The sequence below is a fragment of the Vigna unguiculata genome, chromosome 8 (genome assembly GCF_037176805.1).
Source record: "Vigna unguiculata cultivar grain cowpea cultivar isolate G323 ecotype 2 chromosome 8, ASM3717680v1, whole genome shotgun sequence".
NCBI lineage: Eukaryota > Viridiplantae > Streptophyta > Magnoliopsida > Fabales > Fabaceae > Vigna > Vigna unguiculata.
The window spans coordinates 6,798,295-6,815,950 of NC_140799.1; the positions used below are offsets into that span (position 1 = coordinate 6,798,295).

The window sequence follows — 17,656 nt, forward strand, 5'->3', positions numbered from 1 at the left end:
AGTGTTAACTATTTTCAGCTTAAAATACTCTTAACTAAAATCAGAAGAAGGTTGTATTGGCCAAAGATGAAAAATTTTGGTAAAGATATGAAATAACTTCATCTGTATCCAAAGTCTACAACACCCTTTACACGCATATCTCTTATTTGAGGTCGATCAATTGGGTCCACTCATTTTTTGTTTGGCTCCACATAAAAGTTTCTTCCTAGTGCATCAAGCTGACACAAACAGATTAAAAGCAAAACACAGATCCATCCATTGAATTGATTTGACTCAATTCACAAAAAGCTTCTAAGTGCCAAAGCTTACACAGTCATGAACTCATAACTGACACATATATCATTATATTCATAATATTGTACTTCTCCATTCATTGTCTTGATTTGCTTCAACTGATGCACAGTTTAGCATTGATTATCATTTCTTTCCAATTCACATGCTACTTTCCTACCACCTTCTGCTATTTCTCTTCTTTAATTTGTCACAATCAAACCAAATAAATGCACTGCCAACTACTTGTTATCACCCATTTACACTCTTCTCATTGGTCTTCTCTCAAAGTGGCTTTTTTTCCCATCTTCTAGCTTCTGTTTCCAGAAAAACATAGCTTCCATTCATCCAAATTTCAATATTGTTCTTCCATTTCACAAGGTATGAATAAAGAATGGAATTCAGCTGATTGAAGCGTGGCTGAGTCGGTCAAGTGTGAACAGAGGAAGTTTTTGCCTTCTCTTTGTTCAGATACTTTTACATTTGCCACTTTTTTCTGTGCCATATTTCATTTTCATTTTCATTATTTCATTTGTTTCAGGCTCACGTTAGACTTGTATGATTGTAAGGATGTTATTGTTACGGCCTCTTTCAATTTCAACCCTCTTCTCTCTTGTTAATGGATTCCTAGTTTCTTGCCTTTGTTTTTCTCCTTCGTGAGATTTAATTTCCCCAAAGGGTAACAGGGTTTCGGAGGAAAACCATGGGAAAACAGTGGTCTATCTTCTGTGTTATGCATACCCTTTTGTTGTGTGTCCTTCTTTCGTCTGAAGTAGTTTTGACTAGTATTCTCAAGGTTGGCAAAGCTTCTCCGGGGATTGAAGGTTCTCAGATGAATTGGATTGACAAGAACGGTATTTTGCTTGTTTCATACAATGGAGATTTTGGATTTGGCTTTGTCACCACTGCAAATGACATCACATTGTTTCTATTGGCAATAGTTCACATGGACAGCAACAAAGTGGTTTGGGTAGCAAATAGGGGTCTTCCTGTTTCCAACTCTGATAAATTTGTGTTTGATGAAAAGGGTAATCTCTATTTGCTTAAAGGATCAACAGTGGTGTGGTCTACAGGTACAGAAGGCAAGAATGTGTCTTCAATGGAATTGAAAGACACCGGAAACTTGGTTTTGCTAAGGAATGATAGTCATGTGATTTGGCAGAGTTTCAGCCACCCAGCAGATACCTTGTTGCCAATGCAGGAGTTCATTGAGGGAATGAAGCTTATCAGTGAACCTGGTCCTAACAATTTGACCTATGTTCTTCAGATTGAATCTGGCAATGCCATTCTCTCCACTGGTTTACAAACTCCACAGCCTTATTGGTCTCTGAAGGATGATAGCCGCAAAAAAATCATCTACAAGAGTGGTGATGTGGTGGCTTCAGCTACCCTTAATGCAAGCTTCTGGAGTTTCTTTGATGAAACTAAGTCCTTGTTGTGGCAATTTGATATTGCTGAAAAATCAGATTCAAATGGTACTTGGATTCTAGTTTTGGGGAGTGACGGCCTCATCACATTCTCCAGTCTCCAAAGAGAAATTGTTGTTTCACCAATAACAATACCACAAGATTCTTGCAGCACCCCAGAACCTTGTGATCCCTATTACATATGCAGTGGTGGCAAAAAATGCACCTGCCCTTCTGTTCTTAGCTCTAGTCCTAATTGCAAACCCGGGTTTGTCTCTCCTTGCAGCTCAAAAGGAACCTTAGAGCTCCTCAAAGCTGATGATCCACTCAATTACTTTGCACTTGGGTTTGTTCCACCCTCTTCGAAGACTGATTTGATTGGTTGCAAAACCTCTTGCAGTGCAAATTGCTCATGCCTTGCTTTCTTCTTCAACAGCAGTTCAGGGAACTGTTTCCTATTGGACTGGATTGGAAGCTTTCAGAAATCTGTCGAAGATTCTGGTTTAGTGTCCTACATTAAGGTGGTATCTAGTGATGGAGACCATGGAGACAGTGAAAGCAGCACTTTGCAGGCAATAGTTGTTGTGATCATTGTGATAGCAACATTGTTTGTCATTTGTGGTATGCTGTTTGTGGCACATAGATGTTTCAGGAAAAAGCAAGATTTGCCTGAGTCTCCTGAAGAGTTTTCAGAAGATGAGAGTTTCTTGGAGGGTTTAACCGGCATGCCAATACGTTACAGCTACAATGATCTAAAAACTGCAACAAGTAACTTCTCAGTGAAGCTAGGAGAAGGGGGTTTCGGATCAGTTTATAAAGGAGTTGTACCAGATGGTACTCAACTAGCAGTGAAGAAGTTGGAAGGAATTGGGCAAGGGAAGAAAGAGTTCAAGGTTGAAGTTAGCATTATAGGGAGAATTCATCATCACCACTTAGTAAGGCTTAAAGGGTTCTGTGCTGAAGGGCCTCATAGACTTCTTGCTTATGAGTACATGGCCAATGGATCATTGGATAAATGGATATTCAACAAGCACAGAGAGGGGTTTGTGTTGGATTGGGATACAAGGTATAACATAGCACTTGGAACAGCAAAAGGACTTGCCTACCTCCATGAAGATTGTGACTCAAAGATTATCCATTGTGACATCAAACCAGAAAATGTGCTTCTAGATGATAACTTCTTGGTCAAGGTTTCTGATTTTGGTTTAGCTAAGCTCATGACACGGGAACAAAGCCATGTTTTCACAACACTTAGAGGCACAAGAGGGTATCTTGCACCTGAATGGATCACAAACTGTGCCATATCAGAGAAAAGTGACGTTTATAGCTATGGCATGGTGTTACTAGAGATCATTGGAGGGAGGAAAAACTATGATCCAAGGGAAACTTCAGAGAAATCCCATTTCCCATATTTTGCTTTTAAGATGATGGAAGAAGGGAAGGTGAGAGAAATTGTTGACTCAAAGGTGGAAACTGATGAAAATGATGAGAGGGTTGAAACTGCTGTGAAAGTTGCATTGTGGTGCATACAAGAAGACATGTCTTTGAGGCCTTGTATGAGCAAAGTTGTCCAAATGCTAGAGGGTTTATGCACTGTTTCTAAGCCACCAACTTGTTCTGTGCCTGGTTCTCAGTTTTACTCATATAGTGATGCTGGTACTTCTTCAGGACCATCAGATTGTAACAGTGATGCTAATCTTTCTGCTGTTAGGCTTTCAGGGCCAAGATGACAGTGTCTGTGCACTTTTTTGTTCCTTTTTAGTTTGTTCTTGAGGAAATTGATTAGTTATTCTAGTTGAATTTGCAGAAGAAAAATAAGTCAATTATTCTTGTAGTGCAGGATCACCTCCATACATCATTTGAAAATTTTGTTTGAGTGTCTCAAATTTTGTGATATATACCTTCTCTACGTGTTTGTGAAGACCAAAATATTTGCTTCTAGTTCTGAAAAAGGTATATTTTTTTAAGAGCTGAAGTTGGATAACGCTTGTTTCTCTTTTGATCTAGGGGTAATACTTTTGAAACGTGTACGCATAATAAGGATGCAGAAAAATGAGGTAAAAGTTGTAAATGATATCAATTATTGGTACTGAAATAATAGAACTGTGGAGTTTTGATTTTGCAAGAGAAGACTCGAATATATTTTTGGTCCAACCCCAAAGTTCAATCTTTATTGAATTGCATAGGAGTTATGGATTGGGTTGCCCATCAAATCTTAAGGGTGACATGCCTAAAGCTATTGTTCACAATAATTGAAGTTGTCTTTTATGTAGTGATATATTTACATCCAGTTTAAGGTGATACATATACACACATAAATATTTACATACATATATATATATATATATATATATATATATATATATATATATAAAATGTATGTATTCTCCCATAGTGTTATATTTTGGACATTAGTGTCAAATGTCTGAACTTAAATCCATGGTAATAGGTTATAATTAAACATATCTAAAGAAATGCACTCTGATTACCAGTTTTCCAAAAGTAATTTGTAAAACTAACTGTGATTAGTTGTAGCTGATAATTTTTTTAACCATAATATTAATAAGTATTATTGTAGATAATGTTTATGTACTATTTCCATAAAACAAAAAAAAACTATTACAGGTTAATATGTTAAATTTGAAGTGTATTTAATGTTTAAGGTTTTAACGGTGGTTATGGATCGAATTTTTTAAAATCTGGTCTACATCCAATAAAAGATTGAATTTATAATTTAAATGCATTTTAACTAAATAACTGATTTGAATTATGTCTATTAGATTAATTCAAGTGAGATAGATTTGATATACCTAAATATTAGGTTTATTAGACATGATCCAAGATGACTTACTCGACCTAGAGTCAAACTAACTCGGTATGACCTAGAACTAAGTCGACTTGTAATGAGTTTGTTTGACTCAAATCAACTTAGATCTCGACCATTTCACCTCAACATTAGTTAGAGCTGATTTGAGTCAACCTAGGTCTAGACCGATTTGACTTGACCTGGGCATGTGCCAACTCAACTCCACCTAGGCTTGGGTCGACTCAAATCGACTTTGATTTGAGTTGACTAGGCTCAACCTAGGACCATGCCAACTCGGCTTGACCTTGTGCTCATGATGACTTAGTAAGACCTTGAGCACGAAATGACTTGAATTAACCCTTCGGTCAGGACTAACTCGGCTCGACCTTCAATTGGGGTCAATTCAACTCGACCTTTTGTAGAGGTTGATTCAACTCCACCTTCGACTGGGGTCGACTCTGCTACACCTTTGACTTGAGCTAACTTGGCTAGACCTTCAATCTAGGTCAACTCAACTCCACCTTCGGTCAAGCCAACTTCGCCCAACATTCAATTAAGGCTAACTTGAATCAACATTTGGTGGACCGACTTGGTTTGACCTTGGACCTAGGTTGACTTGACTCTATCCTTCAACCTGGGTTGACTCACCTCGACCTCTAGTCCAGGTTGACTTACCTCAACCTTCAGCCCATGCTGACTCACCTCAACCTCCGACCCAGACCAACTCGCCTTGACCTTCGACCAAGGTAGGCATATCTCAACCTTTGGTGCAAGCTACTCGTCTCAATCTTCGACACAGATTGACTCATCTAGACCTTCGACTCAGGTCATCTCGCCTCGATCTTCAGTTTGGGCTGACACATTTTGACCTTCCTCCCAGGCTGACTTTAATTGACCCTTTATCCCAGACTAACTCAGTTAGACTTTTGATTCGTGCCTACTGAACTCTACCAAGGTCGATTTAACTCAACCTTCATCTTGGGCTGATTCAGCTCAACCTTCAATCCGAGCCAATTTTGTTCGACCTTGGAGTTAGATTAACTTGGCTTAATCTATTCCTCAACCGCCTTGGCTTAACTTAGTCCTCACCATTAGCTCGATTTAGTTACACCTTAATTTTGAGTTTTCAAAATCTAAAAACTATCTAATCTAAATCCAACCGCAATTTAATTAAGTATATTTTACGTAAATTTAAAAATATAGATTTAAATATATAATAAATTCATCTAAATAAACTTAAAAGAATATAGATTAAATTTAAATTTAGAATAAATTCATTTAAATGAACTTCAAATAATATAGATTTAAATTTACAATTCAAATTAAGTATCAAATTAACTCTTATGCATCCATTCCAACAAAGTAGGTCACATCACACGAGTATAAAAGCATACAATGAGGTTTACAAAGTTATATAAAAAAAAAAGTCAAAACTAAAGTTAATAGCCAACATACACTAACCAATACGAACTGTTCTAGCTTAATCAATAATATTTAATTTCAAAATTTACTGTAATAAACTTACTTCTACAAAAAAAAAAAAATACATGTAATATTTAAACAAAAATTAAATTATTTCATCCTAAAAATTTGAACATATGTTGATTATTCAAGTTTTTAATAACGTAATTCTTATAATTGCACCTAAATAGCTAACACTAAATTTAATTATTCCAACACATGTATTTGAAATCAAATTCATTGAAGACTTACACTTGTGGTGACCTCTACTGCTTTGTAGAGCCATTACTAATGAGTTTCATCCTACCACACACAAGGTTAATTCATCATTATCAAAGGTCATTATCCTACCATAGACTAGGACCTCCTCCTACTCTCACCACAAAATCAATTCTACTCTATTTTAGTGTGAATGATCAAGTTTCAGGATATCACCTTACTTAAATCTATAGTCCGATGCATAACTAAGATAACACCACCATAGGATCTACCCATGAAACCCATGGAATTACATCAAACACATACAATACTCGTATACATTAACAAACTCATTATCTTCACAGTTTCACAATAATACTTTCACCATAATTAATTACTTTCACAATTATATACATCCTTAATCATATTTACATATTCACATATCAATAATTCTATCTCAATCAACTATAATCTAAAAAAAAACATACATAAAGTACACCAAAAATGGTGAAAATCATTTCTCTAACCACGGACTTCAAAAACAAAGATCCCTCTGGTCAAAGTGAAGAATCACGTGTCTAGGATCAACTGTTAAAATTTCAGCTTGATCTGACAATTAACGAATAAAGAATATTCATTTTACCAAAAGGACGCAATGCGAAAAAAATTAGGTAACGCCCAATGCCAACGAGACAATGAACCACTATCAAACTGACGCCCGACGATGAAAGGGTGACTCCTGGTGCCGCACATGCAGTTCTCTTTGTTTTAGGTTTCCAAAACAGGCGCTCATTGAACCATCAATGCTTCCTAGCACCATCACATATCGCAGAAACTCCTCTTGGAGCTTTATTTGTGAAATCTGACATTCCTCAAGCCAATCCTTAGTTCAAAACATCTTTATGATGATAGATTTCATGATTTTAGACTCAATAAATGTTGGATTACTCAAATTGAAGCCTCATAGAGAGAATTTCTTTAGCATAGTCAGAGTCACATACATAATCTACGGATAATTATCAATCAAACAAAACATAATACATTTAGTCATACTCACACCACATCAGATCCATCAATACAAGCAAAGTATGAAAAACCATAAGATTTAACTTAGTTTTCCTTACCTTTAGTGTAAACCAAGATTGAAATGAAGAAAACTCCAAGTGATTTGAGCACCAAAACCCCAAATCAACCTAGAGAAGCCAAAATGAAGGAACATATAAAGGGATGAGGCTCTAGTAAAAAACAAAGCAGAAACAAATCCCCCAAGAACCACACGCATTCAAGGAACCTTGTATGCAACAACCCCCAAACTGAAAGAGGAGAAGAAGGTTGGATTTTATACTTATGTGGATGAAGAAATTGTTCAAGTGGATTCGAAAAGGACTCTGCCACGATCCCAAATCTGGCCTCTGATTCACAAGAAGATGAAGATCAGATGAGAAAGATAAAGGAACAAGATTGAATGGAAGGGGAGAGTAAGGTTGGTGTAGAGAGAAAAAGAGGTTTTATGTTTTTAAAAATTGAGGCAACGGCATTTGAGTTTTAAAAGAAATGGGCTTTTATAGTTAGACCTTCAATTCGGGCCTACTCGACTCTACCAAGATTGACTTGGCTCAACCTTCATCTTAGGTTGATTCAGCTCAACCTTTGATCCAACTCAACTTTGTTCAACCTTGGAGTTGGAATGAATTAGCTTAATCTAGTCCTCAATCGTCTTGACTCAACGTAATTCTCAGTCGCCTTGATTCAATATAGATGCACCTTGATTTTGAATTTTCAAAATTTTAAAAATATATCTAATCACAATTTAATTAAGTGTATTTGACTTAAAATCTAAAAATATAGATATAAATTTAGAATAAATTCATTTAAATAAACTTCAAATAATATACATTGAAATTAATATACATTAGATTTCAAATTCAAATTTTATTCACCCTTATTAGTGTCAAAGTAACTCTTAATATGCATCTAGTGGCAGAACTTTGATAAAAATTTTAGGGATATCAAATTAAATTTTTTTTATATATATAATTTTTTTTAGTTAAAAAAAAAACTCTTCATTTTTTCTTTTCATTTTCTATGCTTAAAATAAGCACACATAATAGTAGAATTCAAAAAAATATGACTATCATTTGCTATTATATCATGATATCAAACCATGAATACCATTTTAGATAAGTCATTCGTAACTCATCAATTTGATTGGGTGGGTATTGTGAAATTTGAGGACACTTTTCCCGGATCGCGTTCTAATGAATTTTTAAATTCATTATATGTAATTCTAGGAATTTTAGAGATTTATTTTTCATCATCTTGAATTCTTGGTTTTCACGAAATTTCTCAAGTTTAGTTAACGTATATGCATTTTTTTTTCATCTTTATCACAAACCTTCTTCCTTCAGAAAAAGAATCAATTATTTTACTTTTTATGATAATCTTTCTAATATAAATTTATTACTTCTCACCTATTTAGAAAAAAGATAAAATTTATATTCACAAATCACAATTATCACATTGCAAAACATACTTTAATTATAAATTCAAAACTTTAAAAAATTTACCATAGGCAGAAAAACACAAAATTCCTAAATTTCGTAATTAAGGGTTATACTAATTTGGGAAAAAATATAATTAAGGTTCATAGCATTTTCATAAGAGAATTCCTAAAATCATAATTAGAGTTTATACTAATTTGGGATAAACATCCTAACAAGAATCATAAATCTAACATATATAAATCATTATAAGATACCTTGATATGTAAGAGATCATACAAAAAATGTATATTTCAATTTTAATATGTGTTCTTCAACATCTGTTTTTCAATTTATCTCTTTGTATTTTTTTTTCTCCTCACACACTTTTATAACATGGTAGAAAAATCTTATTAAAAAAACCCTAATCTCTTTTATAAATCAATGTTTCCATTAAATTTTTTATTTTATTTATTATTATTATTTTTTATAATATAAACTTAATATAAATAATATATAATTATAATTTAAAAAAGATATAAATATATATAAAAAAATTTCAAAAATTTGGGGAAGTTGCGGCTTCCTGTGCTGATAATATTCTGCCAGTAGTGACATCACAAGAGTAAAAAAAGGCTTACAATGAGGTTTACAAAGTTATATAAAAAAATAAAAAAATAAAGTCAAAACTAAAGTTAATAGCCAACATACACTAACCAATACGGAACTGTTCTAGATTAATAAATAATATTCAATTTCAAAATTTACTGTAATAAACTTACTTCTACCCAAAAAAAAAAATACATGTAATATTTAAACAAAAAATAAATTATTTCGTCCTACAAATTTTAATATATGTTGATTATTCAAGTTTAACAATGCATGTTTAACTAAAAAGGTTTAAGTGAGTATAGGTACAAGCAGCCGTAGATGCAGAAAGTAGTTTATACTTGAAGTGGGAAGTGCTTTGACAAGTATAATTGAAATGTCCATAAATATAATGTGAAATTTAAGTTCATAAAATAATGAGAATGTGTATATAGGATGGAATCATAAAAATGCATTAGTTATTACTATCAATCAAACAAATAATTCACAATCAATGCATGATATCTACATATCTTTATAAGTATAATAAGTAATTTCTATTTAGTTTTTTTTTTTTTTTTGAAAGATCATATTAATTGTGTCATAAAAATCTATTAAATTTGAAATAAATTATCTTATTTACTAGATTATTCTTTTAGTAGATGTCAATAAACTACTATTAGTCTTAACTCTTAATAAACTTTGATACTTTTTAAATTTATAAAAATAGTTTACTAAAATTCATTTTTTGAGTTTTCATAGTTATTTTCATTTTAAGCTTTAGTTATATACAAGAAAATGGTAAGTTTATTGTCAAAAAGTTTTGAAAATTGTTTCCAAAAAGGTTGTCTGCTAGTATAAAATCACTTTAAAAAAAAATAATACTGATAAACTTAACAATAGACGAAAACTGAAAATAGGGAAACTGCAGAGAAGTAAATATAAAACCTAGAAGTTGCTTTCTGTATTTTTTTATGAAGGATAATTTTATTTTATTTTATTTTTACGAGATATTCAAGTAAATATTAAAATCAATTTTAATTGTATGAATTGGGGAGACAAAATGGTCAATTATGCATGTTTTTGTTGCTGACCCAATAAATGAGGCAGGAATACTAAACATCTTGATTTGTCTTATTTAGAAGATGGCGAAAACTAGATATTGACTTATCAAAGATAGAAACAAAAACTGGAAAAAGAAAAAAAAAATTGAATTATTACTTCGTATAGTTAATCCAAATTAAACTTTAATAAATTTAGTTAAACAATCTAAAGTATATTAATACTTTAATTAGACTAAAGTTGATTTGAAGATATCTTACCGGTAATAGAATAATTGAGTTTATAAAATAAATCAATAATAACAAAAAAATGTTTTTATTTTTTAAAAGCAATGAAAACTTAAAAATTGTATAGTAAAAACCATAAACCTGATAATTTAATAAAATATTTAAAAAAGTGTGATGTTTTCATTTATCAAACCAATTTTTATTTTCCTTGCACAAACATAACTCAGCCAACTTATAATATGATATATTCTATAGTTCACCCGATCAATTTTATTGCTAAAAAGGCAAATTGTTGTATTTTTTTAAAAGATTTAATAAGAAATTAAAAAAATAATCAAAAGTTAGAATCTATTGAGTGTGTGTGTAGAGAGGACTTCTCCCCAAAACCTGCTTCTAGTTAAACTAACAGGGAGAGTACTAATTTGTTGCATTAAACAAACACAGAGTAATGGCTACTACTTTCTGCACCTCCCTCCCTCTTGCTTCATTTTCTTCTTGAGGGAAAAATCTTCATTCGTGATGATAGGTGAAGGATTGAAGGAGAAAGGAAATTTGGAAAAAAATAATCATAGGGAAAAAGTTGTTTGAGTTATTTAAAAAAGAAAAAAACAACTTCTGGAATGGATGTTCTGGTTCGAAAATACCTCTCAAAACAATTTTTTTTTACTATAATTGCTTTAATAAATGAATAATTGATATTTTAAATCATTTTTTTATCAACTTTTTAATTTATCATTCCAATCTCATCTTTAAATTATCATTAAAAGAAATAGATAATTGAAAGATGATAGTGATAAATTAAAAATAAATAAATAAAATTTATTAAAATATCATTATTCTTAATAAATAGTCAATAAAAATATTGATTCGTAGAAGTTAAGATGATAAAGTTAATTTGAGATATTTATGAATGTTAAATTGTTGAATATATACAATTTTTTTAATCTTTTAAACGTACTAACTTATTCCATCCTTCGTGTGTTTATGGTGCGCACCTATTATAATAATGTGTAACATATAAGTAAATGATGATGCATGTAATAGTGATATAAATATTTTGATATATATATATATATATATATATATATATGAATATACATAGTTTATTTTTCTCTTAATGATCATTTTATTTATTTTGAAAAGTTTTATTTTCTTAGGAGGATTCTAAACTTCTTTATACATAGACAAATTATTTGCTTATATGGCAACCAGTGATATGCTTGGTAATAATGTTACTGCACAATTTACCAAATTAGAGATATTAAATAACAAGTTAATACTTTTAAAAATATTTATATAATTAAGTGATTTAAATTATAAAATATTGACTTATAACTCTATATTAAACTTGAAAACTTCCAATTGAATTCTTAATAAAATTTTATTGGATAATAATATTTTAATCCATTTTTTTATCTATTTTTAATTCATCATTTTTATTATCTTTAAATCATTTATCTTGATTTTTTTGTAGTAATGTGATGTGATGATCTGAGTGTGATTGAAATGGTATGTTAAAAATGAATAAAAAAAAGTGAATTAAAATATCATTATCCAATTTTATAATCTATTAAGTATTCAAAAAAATCTACTTTTTTTTTTCAATTAAGTCTATGTTTAATTATTTTTAAACTCTTAAATGGTCATGTTATCACATCACCTCGTTGAATTATTCTCAAATATTTATTTATGACTTTATAATTTTATAATTTTATAGTTCTATGGTTTATAAGTCTACAATTCTATAATTTTATAATTTTATAATTTTATAATTTATATTAATTTTATAATTTTATTAAGTGGACTTATAAAATGAGAAGCTACCGTATACTCTTCTGAACTCCCCTCCTCCATGTCGCGAAGCAAAGCATTGAATTTTCCTCTCAACTTTTAATGAGGTGCACATCCCACATACACCTTCATCAATTTCCAAAACTATACAATTTTAAAATAATAAATTAATATCCGACGACAACTTAACAAGATAACAAGATAAAATAACAATCACTTAACAACATAATTGACATCACCCACTTAAAAAAAATTAAACAAGTAAGAATTAAATTAAAAAATATAAATTTATTCAGAACTTAATAATAGACCATAAAATTTTATTACGACTGAACTTAAAATTTCTACATTTATTAGGACTTGAAAATTAATTAAATCTAAAATATTTACATAGTAATTATATTTAAGTATTAGATGCTCTTAAATAAATTCGTATCAAATTTTAGATTAACCACCGTTTATATCTCTTACATTTTGGACTATATTTAAAAAGATAAACTTAGTGTATACCTTAACCTATCTTGTAAATGAGTATAGTATAGTATAGTTTAGTTTCATCTATTGGTTTAACCTATCTTATAAATGGGTATAATCTTATATAGACTCACTTAATTACATGTAATTTGAAAGATATCAACATTGGTGACACAGAAGTGTTGGTGGCACAGTGTGGATCCTTATCTTTGATATGAGGTACCCAACTTGGCTAAAAAAGTATGTGTCTAATCACGTTCCTATTACAAACCCTAGAATACAATTTTGGTTAAATTAAATTAAACTAAAACATTGTCTGACCCAACTGGCCCTATCTAATCAATATGGACAACCCCACATCCTACTCACCTTTCAATTATAGTTATTTTGTTTTTCAATTTCAATTTCTTTTTTTCCTTATTTATTTATTTATTTATTGAATGTATAAAAAGCCAAATTGCATTTTTTTCCACCACAAAAAGGTTGTAATTGATGAAAAATTTATTTAATTGAATGTGAAAACTGGGTTCATTTCCAACATTTTTATTTAAAATTCAGATTCCCTATTAAATTTTTTGCATTGTTTCTCTAATTATAATGTATTTTTAAAATATATTAATTTTGATATATTAAAAAAATGTAATGTATTAAAATTAATATATTTTAAAGATATGCTAAAAACATAGCACCAAAAATTCTAAAAAAATCTAAATTTATTTATTTGTTTTATTTTTAGTTTTGTTTTACTTTGTGTACTTTACTTTTTTTCATTTATTTTTCATTTTTTGAATGGGTCGATTATTGCTTCGTCATTATTTCTTTAGTAAATAAAAGAACATATATGGAAACATTGCTCACATTAATATTGGGTGTGATTTTCTTAAACAAAATCTTGAATTTAAATGTTCTTGAAACAATGTAATATAATTGACAAAATAAGACTTATTAAATATAATTAATTGTTGGAAATAATTCAAGTGTGAGTGAAAGTCTCACATTGATAGAATAGACAAAGTTAAATACTATATAAGATGAAAGATTTATGAACCAATTGTTTTAAGGTTTTGAGTTAAAAGTGGTATTAAATGTCTTATGTGTGTAAGACCAATGTCATATATACAGAATCATAATTTTTCAATAACTACAACCCTCATATAAAAATAAACCCATTAGTGGTATCAAGGGACTGATTGACCATATAACTATAACAAAAATGAACTCATTGTTTTAAGATTTTGGGTTACTGAAGAATTAGAATGTAAAAGCTACATACCAATACACTTTCAATCAGTCAAAAAACAAAACAGCAGACTAATTTCAGAATGCAGAATTCACAGATTTAACTCAAACAACAAACTTTTACATACAAGACTTATTCCAATCAATATTTCTAATAGGTATATAACCTCAGATTACACAAGAACGCATTAACGCACAACAAAGAATGGATTAGTTGGTTTTCTTTGAGTTTTTAAAGTGATTCGAAGTGAGTGAGATGAGGGAAAGAGAATTGTACAGTTGTTTTTATACTGGTTCACTCAATCACAAAGCTATATCCAGTTTACTAGGACAACATGAGCCTAATTTCCACTATATTAGAAAAAATTACAAATCACACACCAAGATTACACTTTTGAACAAAGAAACTCACAAGATTTTTGACTCACATAAAATCTAGACACACCCTACAAGAATTATACTTACAGACCTGAAATCACATCAGGCAAAATAGTCAGAGGCACAAGAACATCCAAACCTGATGATGGCTCTCCCTAGTCAACCATACATGTGTTCTTCACCTACTCACAAGCCAAAATGCCTCCAAGATCAACTATGATCTTCAAACTTCACGTTGCAGTTGTGTATTGCAGAGAGAGAGTTTTCCAGTGATGAATGATAGTTTTGTGCTCTAAAACCCAAAATTCCGCCTCTGCTCTCGAAAACACAACATATATAGTCTGGTTTAAGCGAAATAAGTTGATTGAATTGTTTTGTACAGTCAGTTGATTTCACTTGACTCAAGCAAAGTTAGTCGATTGAAAAATAATTCAACTGACTGAATACATTCATACCAGAAAATATATACTACAAGCCTTTTAACATGTTAAAACTCATTTTAACATATTAAAAGAGACACACTAAGATTAACAAGACATCTAACCTATGTCATATATATCAACATGATATAACACCAAAACATTACATTTAACATATTATTTCCATATTTAACACACTAAAAACTTAATTTTCGAGTGGATCTTCATCAATCTTCATCAAACACATGTGATCTTCATGTACATGGCTTTATCAATTCTTTGCTTCAAGCTTGCTTGTGCCAACAAAAAGTGGTGTCAAATACCTTATATGTGTAAGATCAATATCATATATATAGAACCATAATTTCTCAATGACTACAACCTCATACGAGAAAAATAAACCCATCATTAATCATATTAGTTAAAACTTTAACTACAATATTCTTGTTGCATTTGTATTGTTCTTCTTTTTAGACTTAGTTTTTGATAATACATTGTTATAATCATTCTATTCATGTCATGTGTACGTATTGTACTATTTTCCTTATATATTTTATGTATTCATTTATTCATGTTAGAATTAACTGTAATCCATTGGATTTATTAATTAATTTATTTTGGATTTATTTTCGGACACAAATTTTATTTATTTGAGTAAGTTTATTTCAAATAAAAATACAAAATAGGAAATTTTGCACCTTACGTTAGATCTTAAGGCGCAACAATTAAAGATGAGGACAAAAATTTCCATTTTCATAGAAATTACTTGTGAAAAGTGTATGTGATTGTATCGCAATTATTTAGTTATTATTTTGTACAAATCTTGTTAATGGGTTAATTGACTTTATGAAAATTAAAAAAAAATAACAAAACTTAAGTACCCTTCTTGGAAAAGAAAAAACAGAAAATGTTAAAAAAACAAAAAAGTATCTGGGTTTTTTTTTTTTTTTACTTAATTTGTTAGGTATGGAATGTTTCTTAAATGGTCTTTATAACATTGACGAAATTAATTTTCATAAATGTTACCCAAAGTTGGATCAATAACTTCATATAAAGTTCAGTTAAGAGGTTTAACTTTTTTCTAAAATAAATTGTCTTAACTTCAGTTTTTATGCACGTGTTTCAATCCAACAAATGCAAATGGTTGATCACATGAGCTCACTATTTCTCTAATCTTTTCGTCCAAATTTTTTTTTATTTCATTAATTTATATTTTTTAATTGATTATTAAAATTTTCTGTGCAGCTAGAAAAGTTGTGTATGAAGAACGTGGGATCAATTGTGGTATCCTAGTAAAAGGTGATGTAATCTATGATGACTAACATCTTATTAAACTTTGAGGGCATATAATCTATGATCTATTTTTCAACTTGATTTTATCTAATTAAAATCCTTAAGTTTGAGTAAGGATGACAAATGAAATATATAAATAAATACTACCTTTTTAAAACATATTTATCTTGCTTATTTTTAAAAGAACAATAATACCTTTTTATTTTGAATTCCATTTACCATTTTTTTTATATCAGAGCAACTTCAAAATTAAAATTATCTATTTAAAATATCAATATTGACATGTGGCACACACTCTTGTATTGTGTGTCCATGCTAGCATGTATTTGACATATGACAATATCATTTGTCACATCAACAAAATTTTAATATTGTATGGTTTCAAGGACAATAAAATTTGGAGACAAAAATAATTCAAAATTTGGAACATTGACAAAAGTTAAATGAGTAAAAACATATACTATTAGAAATTTTCATATTATATGGGACTTTTCTTGTAAATTTGTTAAAAAAAATTGTAAGAAAAAAATTTTTTTGCCATTTTTTCTAAAAGTCTTAATTGGTAGGTAATTCCTTCATAGATAATTATTTCCTACAAAATTATAAAATTCGTAAGTATTTCCTACAAAATTTGTTGCGAAAAATGTTTTTTACAAAATATTTTACAAAAAATTGGTAGCAATTTCTTGCAATTTTTTTTTCCACAACAAAATTTGCGAGTATTTCCTAGAAAAAAAAATTAAAACAAAATTGACAAGAAATATGAGTTTTTTAGTAGTGATATTTAACTTATTACTTTTACTATTAATTGACTGGACTATAAATAGAAAAAGTAATTAATCAAGTTTTATTTTATAAAAGTTATTATCTCTCTAAAAAACAATTCTCTTCGCTTTCTCTATATTATCTGAGTTTTTTAAATTTATATCTCATCTATTTGAATTTTACATATTACCATAGGAGTTATGACTTAGAGCACAATATTTTTTTTGATAAGAATTGTATAGTAAATTCATATTTTACTTTGTTTTTTAGTCATTTTAGAAATATATGCTTGCATAGGGTGGTGGAACGTGCTTGCATCTGGCTCTTTTGAGTTCAAGATGAATTTCTATTTGTTAGTGATCATTGGGATATATTTAGATCATGGATTTAAAATTTTTGTGAGCATGTGTTACATCCTATGTGAATCGAGGCTTTATAATTGTCATAGAATCACACGACACAATTCTGGTAAGAGAAGTTAATTATTTTTGTTAATTGATTATTATATTATATGACATTATGGTGGGGATGAAATCTATGACGAGATATGATGAGTATGTTGATTGTTTATTGAACATTGATATGATATTGTGAGTGGAATGATTATATGTGAACGAAATATAATTTAAGGATAAGCATATTAGCTTGGATAAATTGGGTCACGGTGACCTATTTTAAAACTGAATTGTTCCTATTGTGTCTTGAAAAATGGATAAAAACACAAATTAGCGCCAATTGATCAAACTAATATATATATATATATATATATATATATATATATATATATATATATATATAT

At 29.8% G+C, this 17,656-nt stretch overlaps 1 pseudogene across 1 annotated transcript; it reads left to right on the top strand.

Annotated features, from left to right (window-relative positions):
• The first annotated feature begins 231 nt into the window (after window positions 1-231).
• LOC114195490 (G-type lectin S-receptor-like serine/threonine-protein kinase SD2-5 pseudogene) lies at window positions 232-3,617 on the top strand (annotated as a pseudogene). The gene is made up of 2 exons (XR_014983938.1): window positions 232-651; window positions 812-3,617. The product of XR_014983938.1 is annotated as a G-type lectin S-receptor-like serine/threonine-protein kinase SD2-5 pseudogene (transcript).
• The last annotated feature ends 14,039 nt before the right edge of the window (window positions 3,618-17,656 follow it).